Here is a 17,276-nt window from a genome sequence, read left to right as displayed (position 1 = left end):
TATGGAAAGATATGAGAATGTAAGAGTAAGGATTTTATGTTTTATCCTAGAGAGAAAGGAAGATGAAATGGTCAGAGATGGTTTTTAGGAATGTCAGTTTAGTAACTGTCCTCCTGTTGCCTGTGTTCCCAAATGATTAATCCCATACAAGAGTATCTCTGACACATAGGCAAACTTACTATTACATGATTGGATGTACTATGGCCAAATGAAATAGGATCCTTAAAATAAAGTGTAGAAAGAGGGGAAATGAGGTTCAGGAGCTGAGTTTTTTAATTTCAGTGCTTTTTAAGGAAAAACAGAAACACTATTTTTCCCTGGAAGCTTTCCTAGAGAGTGGCCGTGGTCAAAATGTTGTTGCCAACTTGGCAACTTATTTTTAGTCTGAATTACAGATAACCCCTTTGTTCTGTTTACAGCCCACACATTCATGTAGCAGGTCTTTTCTTTACACAAGAATATGGATGCTGCAGTGCTTGGTTCACTCATACTGTCACTGCCAAATGCATGACTCATTTGGATAAGAAAGCTGAGTTTCACCAAGATATAGTTGCTATGGCAAAGAAGTACAGTATCTGGCTCTGTGTGAATCAAAGGATGGAAATTAACATTTAAAATGTGTGTGTGTATATATATATATATATATATATATATATATATATATATATATATATATATATATATATATATATATATATATATATATATATATATATATATATATATATATATATATATATATATACACACACTCATGCAAAAGGAGCTCATAAGGAAGCTACCTGAGGAACGATCATTTTCTTCTTCTGGGTCTGTTTGGCATGTGTGTGTGTGTGTGTGTGTGTGTGTGTGTGTGTGTGTGTGTGTGAGTATGTCTGTGTGTGTGTGTGTGTGTGTGCCTGAACTGTACCAATCAGTATAAAAAGATCTGGGTTCATATTCTACCTGTAAATCTTACTATTTACCTGACTTTAGGCAAAGCAACTGAACCTCAGTTGTAAAATGAGGAGGTTAGCCTAGATGGCTTCCAAGGTCCCCCTCTAACTCTAAATCTTGGAATCCTATGAGACTAGTTTGAACAAAAGTTTAAAATAATAAAGTATCTTCGAGGTCTTATTTGCATGGAGAATGACATTTTTTCCAATGTTTTGTCTCCCTGAAACTGCCTTCCATTTTAAAATAAAAGTACCTGATGAGGCCACATTGATAAGTTCATCTCCAAGGGTAGCATTCAACTTGACATCTTAAGAGTATATACTACTACAAATGTCATTTCCAGTCTTGACTTTTAATCTTAAGGAAACCCCAAGGAGCTAGGTCAATGTTCAGATTAGGTCCATTATTGTTTTTATTTTTAAAAAATTAAATAATTTCTTTATGAGAAACTGCTGCTCAGTCTATAAAGTAAAACAAAATCCTAGCTGGTGAAGCAGCTGTAGCTTAATACAATCCAAAGTTTTCAGTTCAAATGCTGACTGGCAATTATAAACTGTGTGACTGACTGTGGGCAAGTCATTTAACCTCTCAATTTCGAAATTGAGAGGGGTGGACTAGATGACTTATAAGCTTTAGATCCTAGCATCTTCTGATCAATCTTAATCAGTTTCTCTGAGTCCATCTTTTTAAAGGGCCAGTTTAAGAAGCAAGTAATTGGACCCAGAGTTATTATAGGTCTTTGGAAGGGTGAATATAATTACTACAGGGAAATTTTCTAAAACGAATTGATCTGAGGGAGCTAGAAGTGTATCAAGGGACAAAATAAAAGAGGAATTTGGTCCATACAAAGTAATTGTAGGTTCATGAAAACTCAAGAGGAATTCAACCTTATGGTTTCATGCTACCCTTGTGAATAAATTAGCTACATTATGTAACTGATACAAAACACAATTAGGAAATTCATACGTAGTGTTCTGAAGAGGTGAAGCATAAATAGATCTAGAGAGCCCCATGCACCCACTCTGGAAATTACATGTAGACAATTGGGAATTTTAAAAACAAACAAGTGTGGGCCTCAGATCAACTAAGGAAGCAACAACTCACTATGAAACTTAGCACTAGGACCAATAAAAACAAAAAGGGGAGATTTCTCTCATATCTACTAAAGAGTTACTTTAGTGCAAACAAAAGTTAATTTGCTCAAGGATTTAAAAAACATTATTCTGTAAGGGAAAAAACAAAAATACAATGAAAGAGCTTTAGTCACAACAAGAAATGAGTGAATGATGTGGGGATGGTGCTGCATGCTTTCCTCAACTTTTTTTAAATAGATTTTGTTGATTCTTAAAAATTACATGTAAAAGTAATTTTAATTTTTTTTAATTTTAAGTTTCAAATTCTCTTCCTCCTTCTTTCCCCTTCCCCCTCATTGAGAAGGCAAGCAAACTAATATAGGTTATACATGTGCAGTCATGCAAAACACATTTCCATATTAGTCATACTGTGAAAGAAAATAAAGCAAAACAACAAAAAGTACCAAGAAAAATAAAGCAAAAAAAATGCTTCAATGCACTCAGACTCCATCAGTTCTTTCTCTGGAGATGGATAGCCTTTTTCATCATAAATCCTTCAAAGTTGTACTGCTGAGACTAGCTAAAGTCATTCACCGCTGACCATCATATACTATTGCTATTACTGCGCACATGTTCTGATTCTGCTCACTTCACTTTGCATCATTCCATGTAAGTCTTTCCAGGTTTTTATGACAGCATACTGTTTATCATTTCCTGTAATATCACAATAGTATTCCATCACAATCATATACCACAACTTGGTCAGCCATTCACCAATAAATAGACATTCCTTCAATTTCAAATTCCTTGCTACAACAAATGGACCTGCTAGTAATATTTTTGTACACAAAGGTCATTTTCTTTTTTCTTCTTTTGTCTTCTTGGGATACAGGTCTTGTAGTGGTATTGCTGGGTAAAAGCGTATGCATGGTTTTAAAGCCTTCTGGGCATTGTTCCCAATTGCTCTACAGAACAGTTAAATCAATTCATAATTTCACCCACACTGCTTTAGTGCCTCAATTTTCCCAATCCCCTCCAATATTTGTCATTTTCCTTTTCTGTCATATTAGCCAATTGGATAGATGAAGATTAGGTACCTTAGATTTATTTTAATTTGCATTTCTCTAGTCAATAGGGATTTAGAGCAATTTTTCATATGACTATGGATAACTTTGATTACTTTGTCTGAAAACTGCCAGTTCATATCATTTGACCATTTATCAATTAAAGAATGGCTCTACTTTTAAAATTTTGACTCAGTTCTCTATATATTTGAGAAATGAGGTTTCTATCAGAGATATCTGATGCAAAAATTTTTTCACAGTTATAATTACTAATATTATTTCCCTCCATCCTATTTTCCCCATTTATCCTACTCTCTCTCTCTCTCTCCTTTTTACCTTGTCTTCCTTGAAAGTGTTTTATTTCTGACTACTTTCTCAATCTGACCTCCTTTCTATCAGTTCCACCCCATTCTCTTATCTCCCTCTTCTTACTTTCCCATTGGGTAAGACAGATTTCTACACTCAAAAGAGTAAGTTATTCCCTCTTTGAGCCAATGTAGATGAGAGTAAGGTTCAAGGGCTTCTGCCCACCTCCCCTATCATTCCCTCAATTGTAAAAGTTCTTTAATGCCTCTTTTATGTGAGGTAATTTGCTCCATTTTACTTCTCCCAGTGCATTCCTCTTTCTTACCCCTTAATTTGGTTCTTTTGGAGATCATCCCTTCATACTCAACTCACATCCATGCCCACTATGCATACTCCTTCTAACTGCAAGAAAATAATGAATTCAAGTATCATCTTCTGATGTAGGAATGTAAACAGCTTAATTTTACTGAATTACTTATAATTTCTCTTTCCTGTTTACCTTTTTATGTTTATCTTGAATCTTATATTTAAAAGTCACATTTTTTTTCCTTCAGCTCTGGCCTTTTCATCAGGAATGCTTGAAAGTCTTCTATTTCATTCAGTAGAACTAATTCTTAGTTGTAATCCTAGATCCTTTGTCTTCCATAATATCAAATTCCAAGCCCTCTGGTCCTTTAATATGGAAATTACTAAATCTTATGTCATCCTGACTGTGGCTCCACAATATCTGAATTGCTTCTCTCTCATTCTTTGCAACAGCAAAGCTCTTTGCTCCTTGACCTAGGAGCTATGGAATTTGGCTATAATATTCCTGAGAGTTTTCATTTTGGGATCTCTTTCAGGAGTTGAACGGTGAATTCTTTCAATTGCTGTTTTACCTACTAGTTCTAAAATATCAGAACAGTTTTCCATGAAAATTTCTTGAAAGATTATGTCTTACTATAGGAAATGATGAGCAGGATGCTCTCAGAGATACCTGGAAAGACTTACATGAGCTGATGCAAAGTGAAATGTACCATGTAGAAAGTAACAGCAACATTGTAGGGTGACCAACTGTGAATAACTTAACTGTTCTCAGCAATACAACAATCCAAGACTGCTCTGAAGGACTTATGAAAAATGCTATCCATCTCCAGACAAAGAACTGATGTTGTGTGAATGCAGTTTGAAGCATAGTTCTTTTTACTTTCTTTGTGTTTCTTGAGGGATTTTTTGTGTTTTTCTTTCACAATATGACTATTAAGAAGCATTTTGCATACATGTATAACCTCTATCAAATTGCTTGTCTTCTCAACTGGGAGGGAAGCTGATAAGGGAGGAAGGGAGAGAATTTGGAACTCAAAATGAATGTTGAAAATTGTTTTTACATGTAACTGGGGAATAATAAAATACTAAATTAAAAAAGAAAAAAAGAAACAAAAGAAAGATGATGTCCACAGTCAGTGGAGAAAGGACCAGCTCTGGAGCCAGAAGGACCTGAGTTCTAAATCCACCTCAGCTACTTATTAGCTATGTGACATTGAAAAAGTCACTTAACCTCCAATTAACTCCAAAAAGAAAAAAAAAATGACTTCTTTTTATCATGGCTTTCATGTATTCCAATAATTCTTTTTTAATATATGTTCCAATAATTTTTAAATTATCTCTCCTTAATTTGTTTTCTGGACAGTTGTTTTTCCAATGAGATAGTTTGCACTTTCTTCTATTTTTTCATTCTTCTGATTTTGGTTTATTGCTTCTTGGTGTCTTATGGAGTCATTAGCTTCTACTTGTCAAATTCTAATTTTTAAAAAAATATTTTCTTCAGTGAGCATGTGTACATCTTTTTCTTTTTCCATCTGGACAATTCTTCTTTTTACGTTCTTCTTTTCAGTGAATTTTTGTACCTCTTTTACCATTTGGCCTGGTCTGGTTTTTTTTTAGTATTATTTTCTTCAGTACTTTTTTGTGCCTCCTTTACCAAGCTGTTGATACTTTCTCCATGACTTTCTTTCATTGCTTTCATTTCTTTTCCCAGTTTTTCTTTTACCTCTCTTATTTGATTTTTAAAATCCTTTTTGAGCTCTTCCAGGAATTTTTGGAGGGCCTGATACCAATGAACGTTTTTCTTTGAGGCTGTGGATGTAACAATTTTGGTTTTGTTGTCTTCTGAGTTTTTGTTTTGATCTTCCTTGTCACTAAAGCAACTTTCCATGGTCAGGATCTTTTTTGTTGCTGTTCTTTATTCATTTTTTCAAGCCCATTTCTTGACTTCTAGCTTTATATTAAAAGTTGGGCTCTGCTCCCAGGATGGAGGGGGCAGTATTACAAGCTACATGTTTTTTGTGCAGCTCTTTTCAGAGCTAGTGCTGTTGGGTTGTAAGCTTTCAGTTTTTCCAAGGTGGTGTGATTTAAGAAGACCCTCTTGGTCTGTAAGTGACCAAAAGTACTCTTTTCAGTCTTGGAACTGTGACCAGCATCACCATTCCCCTGTGGTCACAAGTTCTGGTGTGTTTGTATTCTTCTTTGTCTAGGACTGATACCCAGGACTTCAACCTGGATCTGAGTACTGGTAATGCAACTGCATCCAATGCCAACAAAGAGACCCCTATAACCTGCTCCTGATCAGTTGTTTAATTTCCTTACTGTCTTATTGGCTGAGAGCTCTAGCAGCAGCTTTCCCCATTGATTCAGTCACCCCCAAGATCTACTCTTGGTTTGCGGCAGTGAGGTCTAAACTGCCACAGACTGCACTAGAGTACACTCCATTCTCACCCCAGTGGGATAGACCTTTCCCTGCAAACCTGATTTTTCTTGGCTGGAAAATTCTTTCACCCCATCCTATTGTGGGTTCTGTCACTCCAGAATTTGTTTGGAGGTGTTATTTAAAGTTGTTTGGAGGGGAATTTGGGAGAGCTCAGTAAGTCCCTGCCTTTTCTTTGGGGATCATTAGAAAAATTAAGAACATATATGGAAGCAATCATATTAAAATACTAGTGATATCTGTCTTTGTATGCTATGAGTTAGAAGCTACAAACTACCATTCCATAGAAGCAAAGAATTTTAGATGTGGTAGAGATTTCAACAACTATCTGATATGACCCTTACTCAAAAAAAGAATCCACATTATGTTCCTAACCAACGATCCTTAAGCCCCAATTTGAAGCCTGGTAGGCTGCCTACAGGCATCTGGGTGGCACAGTGGATAGAGTGTGGCCACTGGCATCATAAAGACCTGTGTTCAAATATGACCTCAGACATTTAGCTATGTGACTATGAGCAAGTCACTTATCCTCTATTTGCCTCAGTTTCCTAAAGTGTAAAATGGGAACAATAGCACCCACCTCACAAAATTGTTGTGAGCATCAAATGAGTACCAAAATATTTGTAAAGCATTTAGTACAGTGCCTGACACATAGGTAGGTGCTTAATAAATGCTTGTCTCCTTCTTACCTTCCAATGAGAGAAAATCCATTACAATCTAAAGCAGTCACTTCCACTCTGTATAACTAACTCTTAGAAAGTTTTCCCTTCAAACTTAAATCTACTCCTTTGAAACTTCCACCCATTTTTTTCCCTGGTTATTACTGCTAGGACCAAACAGAAAAAGTCTAACCCTTCTTCCCCGTAATAGCCCTTCTAAGTGGAGACAATAATCATGTTCCTATTGAGTCTTCTCCAGGTTAAACATCTCCAGTTCTTTCCACTGAGTCCCCTGTGACATGAGCTCAATGCTCTTCACCATCCTCAAGTATATTACTGACCTTCCTAAACTGGGTTCCCAAAACTGAAAACAATACTCCAAATGTAGTCTGACCAGGACAGAATACACAAGGGCTATCACCTCCTATTTCTGAAAACTATAACTCTCATAAAGAAGCCCAAGATCACATTCTTTTGGCAGCTATCACACATTGCTAACTCAAATTAAATTTTCAAGTCCATTAAAACTCCCTTACCTTCTTCAAAAAACCTACTGTCTAACTGTGCCTTCTCTACTGCACATTTATAAGTTTGAATTTTAGAACCAAATATAAAGATATATACATATTTAGTATTTATCCCAATAATGTAGACTATCAAGAATTTTTTATCCTGTTTATGTCATCCAATGTGTTAGCAATCTCATCCTATAATGTCTTCTGCAAATTTGATAAGCATATTATCTCTACCCTTATCCAAGTCATAGATAACATTGTTAAATTATTAAACGTTGATTAAAAAATGTTAACTAGCATAGGTAAAACAATAGATTGCTAGGGTACTCCAAGGGAGACTTCTTGCCATGATGATGCTGAACCATGAATAACTACTCTTTGAGTTTAGCATTTAACCAGTTTTTAATTTATCTGATTATACTGTCATCTAGTCTATATCTCCAACGTCTTTTTCGAAAGACTATAAGAGATGTTTTATCAAAATCTAGGTTAACCATAACTTTAGCATTCCCTTGATCTGACCACTTTCAGTAACCATATCCACATTTCCTGAAATGAGGAAGACCTGAATTAAAATCCAACATCAGACACACACTAGTCATATGACCTGGGCAAGTCAGGAAAATAATAATAGCACCTACTTCACAGGCTTGTTGTAAGAATCAAATGAGATAATATTTTTAAAAAGCACTTAGCACAACAACTGATACATAGTATGTGCTAAGTGCTTATTCCCTTCCCTTTCGTTTCTTCCATGTCACAAAAGACAATAAGGTCAGTCTAGTATGATCTATTCTTGATGCACTACTAGCTCTTTGTAATCTCTTTCATTCTTTTTCCTTTCTTTCTTCCTTCTTTTTTCTTTTTTCCTCCTTTTTATCTTTCCTCCTGCCTAATGGCCCCTAAAGTCCATTTGGTTGTCTTCTAAATTCAATCACAATTATTCTGAGCCCCCATTTTAAAAATTTCCTAACAGCTAGAAAGAGGATGGGTTCTGTCTGGTGAATATATTTAGCAGTGGGATCTCTGGATCAAAGGAAGAACATTTTATTCATTTTTTAAAAGCATAATTCCAAACTGCTTTCCAGAATGGTTGGGCAATTTATAGCTCCTCCTATAATGTATTAGTATGCCTGTATTTTTACAGTCAATCCAAAAACAATTACTTTCACTTTCTGTCATCTTTACCAATTTGCTAGAAGTGAAATAAAATCTTAGAAGTGTTTCAATCTTCATTTTTCTTATTAATAATGATTTAAACAATCTTTCGTATAATTATGAATGGCTTGCAATTATTCTTTTGAGAAATGCTTGTTCATAACTTTTGCTCAATTACCTATTAAAAAATAGTTTCTTATATATTAGTGTTAGTACCTTTTACATCTTGCCTATCAAATGCTTTTCAAAGATTATTGTTGCAAAGATTTTCACCCTAATAAATAGCTTCCTTTCTTATCCTAGTTGCATTTGTTTATGAAACTTTGCTTTTCATTTTCAAGTAACTGACATAACCTATTTCATTTCTTTTGACTCAATTCTATCCCTTTCTTAAAAGCACCTCCCCACCCCTATCCCCAGTCACTGGTTCTTTTCTCATTTATTTTACAGGGTGACCCTTAATACTGAAGGTATATGTCCAATTTGAGCTTATTTGAGTATGTGGTCCAACATTTTATTCTAAGCCTAAATTCTGCCAAATTACTTCCCAGTTTTCCCAGAAGATATTATTTAATAAGGAGTTCTTTCCCAATTAATTTCCATTTTCTGCTTATTGAATTATGTAGTTTGTTTCTTATTCTTCATTTAAATTGTTCCACTGCTCTTTTTGTTTTTTCTTAATCAAGTACCAAACAGTTGTTATGATTATGTTTTCTAATATAATTTTAGATCTGGAAGTACCATTTACTCTTTATTCCTATGTGTTTTTTCCCATTATTTTCCTTGAGATGCTAAACTTTTGCTATTTTTGGTGACTTTTGTTATTATTTCATCTCTAGCTCTTTAAAATATATTCTTTGGAAATTTAATTGGCATGACACTCAATTTTTAAATTAATTTTGGAACTACTGTAATTTTTCTTAGGTTGGTGCAACCATGAACAATGACTATCTATCCAAATATTTAGAATGTTCTTTAATTCTTGAAAATGTGGTGCAAGCATATTCATTTGAGTCTAAAATATGCGTTGTTAGAATGGCTCCTAAATATTTTATGTGTTTTGTAGCTATTTTGAATGTAACTTCCATTTCCACTATCTCTTCCTAGAACATATTATTGTTATATAAAAATTCTATCGATTTTTTATGGATTTATTTTGCATCCTGATACTTCAGTAAAGCTACTGTTTTGGTTTGTTTCATTTCTAATTGCCTAAGGTTTCTAAGTAAACCACCAGCAAATAGACAAAAATTTTGCTTCTTGTTTATGTTGGTATCTTTAATTTCTTTCTCCTGTCTTATTGCTCATTAATATTTCTAGAACTAAAATAAATATTTCTAAAACTAGTGGAGACAGAGCATCCTTACCTTACTCTTGCATCATCTAAGAAAGCTTTTAATGTCTCCTCATTGCAAATAATGAGATGTTAGCTTTGGACTTAAAGTAAATACTTTTTATCATGTTAGAAACGGTCATAGAGTAGCTAGGTAGCACAGTGAATAGAGCACTGGCCCTGGAGTCAGGAGGACCTGAGTTAAAATTCAACCCAAGAGACTTACTAGTTGTGTGACCCTTGGCAAATCATTTAGCCGTGGTGACCTAAGGAAAAAAAAAAAAAAAGAATGGTCTCATGCCTATGACTTTTAGAGATTTTAGCAGAAATGAATGTTATATTTTGTCAGAGGTTTTCTGCATTATGCAGTTTGGAGATAGTTTGTTTTCAATATGATCAATTAGATTGTTTTCCTAATGTTTTCATATATCTAAAAAACCCACCAATTTATTTGATTAGTGAGTTCTCCATGCATTCAGCTTTGTTCTTTAAGTCTTAACCCCCCCTTCATTTGAATTGTTTTCCTTATGTCTTCTTAAGAGTCTTGGGCCAAATTCTACAGAATCCTAGTCAACAGTGATATGACCTGTCCTCTCTGAACCTTTTGAAATGAACTCTACCAAAATCTAGGGTTCATGTAAGATTATGGATAGATTTCTTCTTCTCTATTACAAATTCCAGGGGGGACTGGTCACTTCCTTTCAAAGTACCCAGCATTTCCATAGCAACAACCAATTCTTCCCAGTAAGAGAGAATAAGATCAGGAACAGAATTCCCTGTGTTGGTTCCTCTACCATAATAACAAACACTTTTTTATCTCTATGTGAAAAACCAGCTTTCCTGTTACTCTATCCTTCTCTTGACCTATTTCTCTAGTTGTCTAGCAACAAAACAAGCCCTCTCAAACAAATGCCAAGATATGTATCATTTTAAACATAAACCACAGAAGGCATCCTAATTCTAACCTAGCACAAGAAGGGGTTCTAAATGCCTCTCTCCTCCTTTATTCTAACTGTGTTGGACACTAAGTTCAAGAAAAGCTTGTTCTTGTGATTTTTGACTAGGCCAGAATCAAGAAATTCTAAAAAACACTTTTTTAAAAATCTTTCTTTGCCTAATTTTTAAATTAATTTCTACAAACTGAAAAATAAGGCCACTTAAATGATGATTCAGATATAACAGGGTTGAGATAAGGTTATGAATCGAAACCTTCAAACCATTTTTATTTAAATTTTAATGACATGACAAAGTTCAGTTGCTGAAAAAAGGAAATGGATTAGTTCTTTCTTCTCCAATAATAGGTTTTAGGAATTTTTTAAAGGGATCACCGACACTAATTTCTTATAGTCTGCTGCCTACTGAAATCCTCCACAGTCAGGAAATGTTTAAAAATGCAAACAAATTTATGTGAATAGTACATGAGAGACCACATCCAGTCCTTGTCTCGTGAATTAGAAAAAAAAAAAACAAAGACTTAATTAAAGAATATTTTCCATTGTTCTCATGTTCCACACATATTTGGAAAAAAGAAATAATACTGAACCAAGTTCACTCTGGCTTGACACAAATGTGCAGCCTTCTGCAAGATAATATAAGTGAAAAGCAATAGGATATTTTCAGTCTAACAAATGTTTTTGGGCTTTATGAGTCGATAGGATATATTTTTAATTAATGAGCCTGTGCAATTATTCATTGGGACAAGTGTGCTGTTATTTGAAATAAAATAAGCATGGAAATAAGTGATAACCCACAAAAAGTGAACATAACAATTCCTTAAGCATTTTTGTTACTGATTTACAAAAGTGTAGGAAGGCCATCCTAACCATTTCCTATAAAATACCATTCTTTAGTCCAAGAAATAGATTTTATGCGTACGCAAGATGACCTACTTTCTAGCATCTATAAATCTTAGCTTCAAATTTGCTTCTTCTTTCAAAAACCAATTAAAAATTCAACAAGTATTTGGGGAAATTTCCTTTTACTTTTTCTCCACTTTTTTCCCAAAAGAGCAATATGTATTTTTCTCATATTTAGCAGTTATTGCATTACCTAAAATAACTACATGTAATTAATTATTCTATAATATGTGGAGTAGAATTTCATGATTCTGATTTCATTTTTATCAGCAGTTAAGATAGATATTGTCACATATCAAGGGATGCAACAGGAAATTTCAAAACACTGCGCAGAAATGTTCAAAACTGAATATAAACACTGTTTTACATAAAACAACTGCAGAGCTTGATTCTCCTAGCATCTGGGAGGCTGCTAACAACCAGTGCTCCACTACCTTTTCAAATTCCCTAGGGCTGACCCCAGCTGTTCTACAGAATACCTAGGGCCACCATGGCAATTTTATTTCCAGATGGAAAAATAATGAATGAGAATCCCAGGAAGAGAGCTTAGGGAGAATGCTGGGTTGCTGAATTAGCCAAAGAAATACATACCTTGGGCATACTTGTTTCTACCAGCCTATACTGCCATCTTAGATCATTGTCTGGCCTGGGTTATTACATAACTAAGAGAATTAGAATTAAGAAAGAAGCTGATTATAATATAAGCCAGACCTTTGTCTAACTAATATTCCCATAAGCCTTAATACATGGATGATTATTTCTCTAGTCTATTCTTGAAGGACCTTAAGAAATTAGAACAACGAACAGTGTTTTAAAACACTGTTTTACTCTCACGAAGTTTTCCTCTTCCTTCAAAATACTTCCATGAAATCCTATCTCACCTCTCTGATATATACATTTTCACTGCATAACAGAAAAGGAAATAGCCCTTATTCTCCCCCAAGAAGTATAAATATTATACCACAGGCAACATGGCATAGTGGATGGAGACCTTGCTTTAGAGTCAAAAAAGCCTACCTCTGACATATACTAGCTGTCTAACTCTGGGCAAGTGATAACCTCTCAGTGCTCTACCCTTTACATCAAACTCAAAGAGAAACAGGGCCTACTAAATCGTACAGAAGGATCTCTGTGGGTTGCATAATGACAGTATAAAAACGTGATATTATCTATACTTAACTGTATTTTTATTTATTTACTAAATATTTCCTGATCACATTTTAATGTTACAGTCACACTAGGGAGAAAAAAAAAGGGGACCATAGAGATAAAATATGGCACAAATTGAAAGCTAAAGGAATAAACAGAAGTCTGGTCAGAGGCTGAAGCTAAGAGTTCACGTGTAACAGTGATTACTCTAGCCACCACTGCCTGAGGGACAAGTGTATTATATTTCACCCCTCCCCAGGGATTTTGGTACCTTTAGGAGGTTGAAGTGGGGGGGAGTGTTTCTTCTCTGTCCTTTGCTCAAGTCCCCACTGTCTGTGATTCTTCACTTTTAGAAGTCCCAAGCATCCAAGTTCCATTTCACAACTTAATAAATTAGCTTTTACAAAGGAATATATAATTCAAAAATATAGGAAGAATAAACATACAAACACCCCGCCCCCCACCATCACCAAACAACTCTGTGCAACTTAGTTTAGTGCCTACATATAGCATTAGTGTGAGAAAGCTTCCCTTGACTTGCCTCTGGCCTAGAGTCTTGGCTCCAAGGTCACCATGGCCAGAGATCCCAATATGAATAGGGGACTCTGCTCTCTACACTTGGAACTGAAAAGGACAAATGAGAAAGAGACAGAGATAGACAGAGAGACAGAGACAGAGGAACGAGACAGAGAGAGAAACAGATCGAGACAGAGAGAAGAGGGAGAGTCCTAGTGTAGTGATTTTAAAGATAACAGTCACTTCTGGCTATTCAGCCAATAGAAAGAGACTTCTCCTTTCAATGCGTTAGGCCAATGCAGGATATCTTCTAGAAGCAGGACTCCAGTTTTTCCTATGGGGATGTATCCATCTGAGGTGATCTTGGTGTAAGCTAAAGCCCTGTTACACATAAAAAATATCTAATCTAAAGGATTTAAGCAAGCTGCAGAGGTAGAAAAAGTAGGGAAATATCAGGAATTGACTTCATCTCATACAAGAAACCAAATAGAGACTCCTTTTGTAGTGGAGAAAGCTAAGCCCCTTACTTGTTCCTGTGCCTCTTCAAAGCTATGAGTCTAGATGGTGGGCACTTGCTTAGTAAGCACTACTTATTAACCCCATTTTTCTGTAAAAGACCAAGGAAGTTGCAAGAGTGGATGGCTACTCACTAAATTAATAAACAAACATTTATTAAGCACTTCCTATGTGCCAGGCACTGTGCCAAGTGCTGAGTATACAAAGAAAGGCAAAACCAGGGTCCTTCCCCTTAGGGACTTATATTCTAATGGGGCATACAAGAGGCAGATATATATGTACAATATAAAAGTTACATGCTGTGTAAGTAGACGGTAATTGAGGGTCCTGGGGGGAAGGGGGTTTGACAGAAGGAGGGGAGTGTAGACCAGGAAATGTCTCCTGAAGAACATGATATTTGAGCTGAATCTTGAAGGAAGCCAGGGAAATTGGTGTTGGAGATGATCAGGAAGAAGCAGTACAAAGACAGGAGATGGTGTGTCATTTGGCAGTAATGATAAATAGGTCAGTGTACCTGGATTCTGGAGAGCTTGGAGGAAAGTAATGGGTAAGAAGACTGGGAAGTAGGAAGGGCCCAGAGAATAAAAGGTTTTGCTTATCAGGTGTACTTAAAGATAAATTAGCCATTCTTCATTCTATTCCACATAGATCCAATTTTCTCCACCTTTAAATACTTCTGTTATTCTCCTCTAAAACTACTCTAGTTTCTCCTCACCTCCAGTAAAATTTAAAAAAAAAAATCAGTCCCTAAATCTGCTACATCACTTTAAGCAGTAGTAGAAAGGAAGGAAATAAGTAGTCTAGCTAGCACCTAAGCTGCCTCAAGACTTCCTTTATGTTACATTTCTATTGGTCCCCAGGTCCTCTGACTCCAAATCCAGTATTCTTTCCACTACACCACACTCTCAAGCGTATATAGTATGAATGCATAAAGTCCTGAACCTCTCAGCTCTACAAAGCATTCTAGCAGGCATCTCAGAAAGTATGCTCTACCCTCCAATAAAACTCAAATGACAGTCAGAATTGCTGCTCACAGTTTTACCTCCTTCCTCTATATAGTGGAAAGGATGGGTTGCCAGGTCATCTTTCATGAACACAGAATTTCCAGCCAGAGCAGGCTGATCTAGTCCCGGAAGAAAGCAACCCAAAGCCAGTGATATAACACAACATCATCCAGCCTGCTGGGCCACTCATGATGTTTCCTCGGTTCTCAGATCTCTCAGTTTCCACTAACAACTGCTTTTATTTGGAGTAACTAAATTTTAAAAGGACACAGGATTTCTATCGAACGAGATACATAAGCCAGAAGCATCTTCTTTGATCAGATTTGTGTTTTGTTCTATCTGTGTTCTTCAAGATTTCCTTTGCCTTTATTTATTGGGGAGGAGGGGGGAGCAGAGATGCACAAATCCTAGATATTCTCAGTACAATACTGGGCCTAAGTGATTAGTCCTAACTTCATGTTCATTTTTAAACTGGAGGGGAGGGGAGGGCTCAAAATCAAATTGAAATCATCCCCTAACCACAGAGAACTGACTTTTAACAGACCTATAATCATACTGAGGTACTAGATATTCTCCCATGTGGGGGAGGGTCCAATTTCAGCTAGAAATCTTCCTGTATCTTGTCATAAATAATTTTTTTCAAAAAATTTCTGTTTATGACCTCAATTGTAGACCAAATTAGATATGATTATAACACATAACCCCACCTCTCAAGTCCTACATTTGAAAATCAATATGAAGATGACCCTAAGTTCTCAAAAATCAAGCCAGTTTGGTGGCTTAATAGATGGAGTGTTGGACTTAACATCTGGGTTTAAACCTAACCTCTGGTACTTATCAGCCCATTAACTCAGCAAGTCATTTAACCTCAATTTCCTTATCTGCAAAAAGGGTTCAATAATAGCACCTACCTCCCAGGGTTGAGGATCAGATGAAATTGCACATATAAAGGAAATCTTAAAGCATGTTCTCTTTCTCTGAATTTATGTACATATATATGTACATATATGTAGGTAAATGTATATGTGCATGTGCACATATACCCACATATGTGTGTATATACATACATATACACATATATTCCATATATGTGAAAATATGCATAAAGGAAACTTTAAAGCTACATATTTCCATATGTGGAATATATGTAAAATCCTAACGTTATATACAAAATATGTAAATACATAAAATACATTATTTATAAATAATATAAAATAAAATCGTATATATTAAATTTTATATATCTATGTAAAATGTAGCTTAAGGTAACAAAAGTAATACCCACATGTACCTTTAAGGTTTCCTTTACATATATAATATATATTTCCTGATATGTGGAATATATACGAGGCACAAATACATAACATACATGCGTAAAATATTTTATATATTATATGCGAATATAATATATAAATACATATTATACATAATATAACATAAAATCTATTTTACGCATGTATATCATGTTACCTTGTCGTGTACATATCAAATATAATACGTAAATTACATATTACGTATACATTATATATCATATATAAAATGCATATCAATATTATTTAATTATTATCATCACCAAGCCAGAAGGGTGAAGGCTCGGGGAGTGCTTGCCTCTGCGGCGCCTCCCCCTCTCCCACCGCGCTTTGAAGCCAAGAAGTTCCGCGAACGCTACTCCCCACCCTCCCGCAAGTTTGAGGAGGCTACTGCGCCTGCTCAGTAGGCGGGCCCCGATAGGCTGAGGCGGAGGGACGGGGAAGCAGGCTCCAACTAGTGGGCGGGACCGGAAAAGATTGAGGGATGATGGCGCATGCCCAGAGGGGCTGAGGCCTAGAGGTCCCTGCTGTGAATGAGGCAGGGCTGGGACTGGACTGGAATAGTGGTCTTAGGGGGCAGATTGTGTCACAGAGGCCTGCAATGGGCAGTGGTGCTGGCAGGCCCATTAAACAGTGTTGGCCATGCTGCCTCCCGGCCGCCCTCATGTTCCATGTTCCTACAGCCATCAGATCCCAATCCTTCCCTCCTCACAGGCCTGGGAAACCCCAATCAAATGCCCCCTCCTCCAGAGAACTGTTCTGGCCTAAAGGGCCCAAGGTCTCCCAGTGCATCCTGGGCCATCTCCAGTCATCCTGAGGAACATCTGGTCACCAGATTCAGATGGCTCTGGAGGAGAAGTGAGGCTGGTGACCTGCACAGCCCTTCCTCGCTCAAGACTAAGTCACCGTGCAGGTCATGTCCTCGCTTCTCTGAAGTCATGGTCTTCTTCAGCAACAGCAATTCTGGGTTATCCCCTGCAGGAGCCCTTCTAGGGGTCCCCCTCAAGGAGTTATTTTGTGGTTCCTATATTCTATAGACCGCCCCCTAGCCAGGAACTATTTCTCCCTGGGAGCTTGGGCTACACAGGAAAGAATACCGAATCAGAAGAACAGATCATGGTGCGTAAGATCCATCAGT

General features: G+C 36.3%; 1 long non-coding RNA gene across 1 annotated transcript in view; it reads right to left on the bottom strand.

The window, feature by feature from the left end:
- Window positions 1-16,483, bottom strand: part of LOC140505805 (uncharacterized) — a 131,556-nt gene extending 115,073 nt beyond the window's left edge. Inside the window, exon 1 of the long non-coding RNA XR_011967671.1 lies at window positions 16,402-16,483. This is a non-coding gene — a long non-coding RNA (uncharacterized lncRNA). The remainder of the gene's footprint in view (window positions 1-16,401) is intronic.
- Between the last annotated feature and the right edge of the window lie 793 nt (window positions 16,484-17,276).

This window comes from Notamacropus eugenii, chromosome 5 (assembly GCF_028372415.1).
Source record: "Notamacropus eugenii isolate mMacEug1 chromosome 5, mMacEug1.pri_v2, whole genome shotgun sequence".
NCBI lineage: Eukaryota > Metazoa > Chordata > Mammalia > Diprotodontia > Macropodidae > Notamacropus > Notamacropus eugenii.
This window is presented reverse-complemented; position numbering and strand designations above follow the sequence as displayed.